Here is a 5,629-nt window from a genome sequence, read left to right as displayed (position 1 = left end):
CATAAGCAACAGGGCTCCATTAAGGAACATATAATCTCTTCCCACAACCAAACCATCGCCAGAGAAATCCTAGTAAACAACACAGAAATCATCGATAGATACAGCAATAGCAGACGGCTTGACGTTTGCGAGGCACTACACATTAAGAAGTCAACACCAGCAATCAACAGCCAATTAATGCACAACTATATTCCACCCACCTCAAGACTCCGCTCCAATATAGAAGCATCAAGAAATATGGACCAATAGGCTTTCTACAATCACTTTCATTCAATACCCATTGCTTCGTGTTCTGTCTTGTGTTGATGAAATTAAGGGGGCATTAGATAGGGTTCATAAAAGTTGTTCTAGTGCAATGAAAATTTATTGACGTGTTACACGTGAAGAGGGCTGCAAGTGCTCCAAGTTTCAGCATCGCAGCCTAAATAGAGAGGGAGAAAAAAAAAAAAAAACTTATTTTAACCATTTTTTTACGTTTTAAAGTTGATATAACAAATACAAATATCAACTGAAATTATTTCTATGATACTCAGCTATCACAATACTATATAATAAAGGTTGTCTAGTGGCATTATTATCCCAAACCTATTTAGTGCAATAATACAAATTTTCAAAGTTCACCCAAAAAATTATGCAACAAAATGATGTTTATAAATATATATAAAATCAATAAATGATCTTAGGGGAAATATATAACTTGGGTTTTTAGAGGCATAGACTCTACATATAATGTGCAAGTTCCATGTAAATTGAATAATAAATAAAAAAGTTATTCAACCATATAGTTGCAAATTAGTTACCTGTAAAAAATGAAGGTCAAAGTTCAGCCACCTTTGGCTGAGGTTGATGAACGACCAATTTCAATCAAAATTACCACCCTTGTAGATTGGCATTCCTTCAGTAAGGTGTGTAAGTTCCATGAAGATCGCCTGATAAAAAAAAAAAAAATATTAAAAAAAAATAAAAAAAAATAAAAAAAAATAAAAAAAAAATAAAAAATAAGACAGCAGCTTTATATTTACAATTATTTATGATGTAGTATCAAGATATAACAAAAATAATACATACTAACCTAATATAATTGGTCTGAAATATGCAACATCTTGCAACATCAAGAGGGAGAACGTCTTGAGTTGCAGGTCTAAGATCTTGAGTGGCAGGTGCCGCAGGTGGTGTGGCAGGTGCCGCAGGTGGTGTGGCAGGTGCAGCAGGAGGTGTGGCAGGTGCCACAGAGGTGTGGCAGGTGCCACAGGAGGTGTGGGTGCCTGGGAGTGAGGCGAGGTAGTGTGTTGTGGGGCGGGAGGCTGCCCTCTCTCTTCACTCAAGAGAACTCTTGTTTTGCCTCAGTGTGGCTTTACGCTCCTTCTTTACTTGGCTAACGCGTAGAGCTCTTGCCTTTAGAGCTTTCTTCTTGTCCGATACTATATCCATTGTGCAGTATAAGCAAGAAAATACGATCTGTGAGAGCGCGTCAGGCATACGACCGCCTGCACAGACACAGAGAGGGTGACTGAGCCAGTAATCGGCTTATCGTCCCTCCCTCTCACACAAGACAGTTGCCAGCGAGTGTGTTTATAATGTGTATATGCATAACAAGATATTTTCCACTCTATTGCGAAATACTAGACGCTTACAACGTATGACGCATCACCCTACGGCGCACCCGAGCCGCGAGGACCAGATTTCGGACAATTGCGGCTGGAAAATTTACTCTAATTACGTTATTTATTATCATAACCTTTATACCCTATTAATGCCACCTCTTGTTCTGTCTTGTGTTGATGAATTTAATACCCTATTAATACCACCTCACCCCATCCACCTCACTCAAATGTAGATATAAACAAATTGGAGATGTGTAAGTTCTATTCATTTGTGTATGTGTAAACTAAAGTCTTTGAAAATGTAATAAGTTTTACGAAACGCGCTCAAGTGTCGCGTCAGACTAGAAATAAAAATGAATTTTGGAGAATTGATTTTTGAATTACCACCAGCAGTGAAAAGAAATGTATGAAAGATTGAGAAAATTCGTGTTAGAATTATTAATCTTACTTTTTCGGTCTTATTTAATAATATATGTCTACAGGAAAGACTGCTACCAAAATATACTAATATATATATAAATATATATATATATATATATATATATATATATATATATATATATATATATATATATATATATATATATATATATATATATATATATGTATATATATATATATATATATATATATATATATATATATATATATATATGTATATATATATATATGTATATATATATATATATATATATATATATATATATATATATATATATATATATATATATATATGTCGTACCTAGTAGCCAGAACGCACTTCTCAGCCTACTATGCAAGGCCCGATTTGCCTAATAAGTCAAGTTTTCCTGAATTAATATATTTTCTCTAATTTTTTTCTTATGAAATGATAAAGCTACTCATTTCCTTATGTATGAGGTCAATTTTATTTTATTGGAGTTAAAATTAACGTAGATATATGATCGAACCTAACCAACCCTACCTAACCTAACCTAACCTATCTCTATCGGTTAGGTTGGGTTAGGTAGCCGAAAAAGTTAGGTTAGGTAGGTTAGGTAGTCGAAAAATAATTAATTCATGAAAACTTGGCTTATTAGGCAAATCGGGCCTTGCATAGTAGGCTGAGAAGTGAGTTCTGGCTACTAGGTACGACATATATATATATATATATATATATATATATATATATATATATATATATATATAAATATATATATATATATATATATATATATATATATATATATATATATATATATATATATATATGTATATATATATATATATATGTGTGTGTGTATATCACGAAAATAAACACGTAATTAAGAATGTGACAATGTCAGACCACGGAGGAAAATTGAAACAGGAAATTTCCTTAAGTACTTTCGTATATTAAATACATCTTCAGAAGGTGAATATAAAGATGTAAAGAATACATCTTCAGACCTTCTGAAGATGTATTTAATATACGAAAGTACTTAAGGAAATTTCCTGTTTCATTTTTCCTCCGTGGTCTGACATTGTCATATATATATATATATATATATATATATATATATATATATATATATATATATATATATATATATATATATATATATATATATATATATATATATATATATATATATATATATATATATATATATATATATATATGGTACCTAATAGCCAGAACTCACTTCTTGGCCTACTATACAGGACCCTCATCGCAGTAGGCCAAGTTTGCAGGGCTCTTGAATATTAAGACTAGTAGACGATGATGTCTATCTATTTAGCCTATTAAGCATGATATATATATATATATATATATATATGATATATATATATATATATATATATATGATATATATATAATATCATATATATATATATATATAATATATATATATATATATATATTATATATTATATGTCGTACCTAGTAGCCAGAGCTCACTTTTCAGTCTACTATACAAGGCCCGATTTACATAATAAGTCACGTTTTCATGTCTAGTAGCCAGAACGCACTTCTCAGCCTACTAACGAAGGTTGCATTGTAGTGGGGACATATTAGGGCATACATCTGTTTCAGAAAAGTTGTTCAATATCAACCCATTTTTTTTTTTTAACTAGTTGTATAGTAAAAAGGAAGACAAAAAATACAAAACTTTTATTATTCAACTAATTTTATACTAACTATTTTATAATTGGTCCGAAATATAGTTCCTCAAGGTGACATCATCATCAAGATAGTAATATCATGCTGAGGTATACCAGTAAGACTGCCCAGAGACTCGGCATTGTGGATGATGGCCGTCACTGCCATGCTGAACTCAACCATTGAACGACTTACAGATCTGTCTTTGGGGACGCTATTCCAAACTCGGTTGTGTAGAGACTCATTTGGCTTTCCCTTCAGACACTTTTTCATGTTTTCCTCCGAGATAAGATCATCGTAGAACTTGAAGTAGATCTTTTGGATTTCAAATTCGTCCTCATTCGATTGTGGGATATTCATGGTCTTGTGTGTTCGTGGGATCTTTTTATTTGCAAGATCGTGTTGGTAAAAACACCAAGAATTTTTGCCTTCAGGACAGAAATGGTGTAATGGATTTTCATCTGTGGACGTTTCATGGAACAGTCCGGATAGGCAGGCCTTCCTCATTTTTCTCCAGTCTGTGTTGATGTTGTCCCTGATGGCTCGTTTGAAGTGAACCATCAACTTCCCAAAGGTCTCGTAACTTAGCTTTCCATTACCTTCGGCCTCCCCTTTTGACTCCAAATGGATGATCTGTGTAACAAGTCTCTCGACTAAGTAATTTTCACACTCAGTCTTTTCCACCTTAACGTCTCCATATGGTCCAGCACCATAGTTCATTCCACAAACTTTATTGTAGGTAGAGGAGGAGTTACTGTTATCCACCAAAGTTGTATACCTGAGTTTGATGTTTTGTGATCGACCCCACATCAACAATGCAGCATCCTCTTCCATATTTTTTGGCCTGCTGTAATAGTTTTTATCACAATGTGGTAGATGTTTATCCATCTCATCATCAAACTGAGCCTCGTTTATTTCCGAATTCCGTTTCCTACGTTTGAGCATTTGGCACTGAATGCAGGTTTTTTTACAGAACACATTGAAGTCCACAACCATGCCTGTTAACATTTCCACTAGGAAAGCAGTGCTAATTTGTGAATAAGGGCTCCTAGATCCGCTAAAGGACACATCAATGTTAAGGAAGCCATCAATGGGGTCTATATTTAACTGTTTTTTATATTGGTCAAATATTATACGGCGAGTGTTTTCTTGCACTTCTTGCCATCTCATATTAATTACATTTCTTGTATGATTTTCACACCTTCTATACACCAGTGGTGACACAAATTCCATTCCATTTATGGCACACATACTCTTGTAGAACATGTATCCTTGGCCATTTAGCATGTTGAAGTACACTAATGTCTTCAGAATCTCGTAATTTCCCATCAACTCTCGTAAAACTGTATGATTACATATGCTACAGCTTTCCATCACTTGCACATCATGGTCATCAACCCTGACTATATGACGTAGTGTATTATGCGAGCAATAATGGCATAATTTTACATAATTATTATCTAAGTACTTTTCAAGTTCCTTGTCTGTCACCATTAGCACTGTCTCACGTGCTGTTACTTCTTCACTGTTTTCTTCTGTATCCTGTCTAAATAATTTCAATCGTTTTGTGGCACTGCTCTCGGTATCTTTACGTCTTTTCAAACCACTGGAAGTACCTACAACATCATCATGTTCGTGATTTTCAGTCAATGTTTGTGTAACTGTAAGTTTACAATGACTACAGTTTTTTGTTACTGTACATTTATCATGTTGATCAGATATCTTGACTGTATGATATAGTTTATCATGTAAACAATCACACACATAATTAGAATCAAGGTACTTCTCAAGCTTCCTATCTGTTATTAGCACTGTCTCTTGTGATTTGATTTTATAATTAATTTCTTGCCACTCACTGTAATCTGGGTCTTGTCTCAGCTCTTGAGCTGAAGCAGATTTCTGTTGTTGATAAATATGGCGAGCA

At 33.6% G+C, this 5,629-nt stretch overlaps 1 long non-coding RNA gene across 1 annotated transcript; it reads right to left on the bottom strand.

Moving 5' to 3' along the window:
• Positions 1-333: 333 nt before the first annotated feature.
• LOC138372519 (uncharacterized) lies at positions 334-1,490 on the bottom strand. The gene is made up of 3 exons (XR_011230887.1): positions 1,073-1,490; positions 801-929; positions 334-421 (listed from the first exon to the last, which is right to left on the bottom strand). It is a non-coding gene; the product is annotated as an uncharacterized lncRNA (long non-coding RNA).
• Positions 1,491-5,629: the final 4,139 nt, after the last annotated feature.

This window comes from Procambarus clarkii, chromosome 39, assembly GCF_040958095.1.
Source record: "Procambarus clarkii isolate CNS0578487 chromosome 39, FALCON_Pclarkii_2.0, whole genome shotgun sequence".
Lineage (NCBI taxonomy): Eukaryota > Metazoa > Arthropoda > Malacostraca > Decapoda > Cambaridae > Procambarus > Procambarus clarkii.
This window is presented reverse-complemented; position numbering and strand designations above follow the sequence as displayed.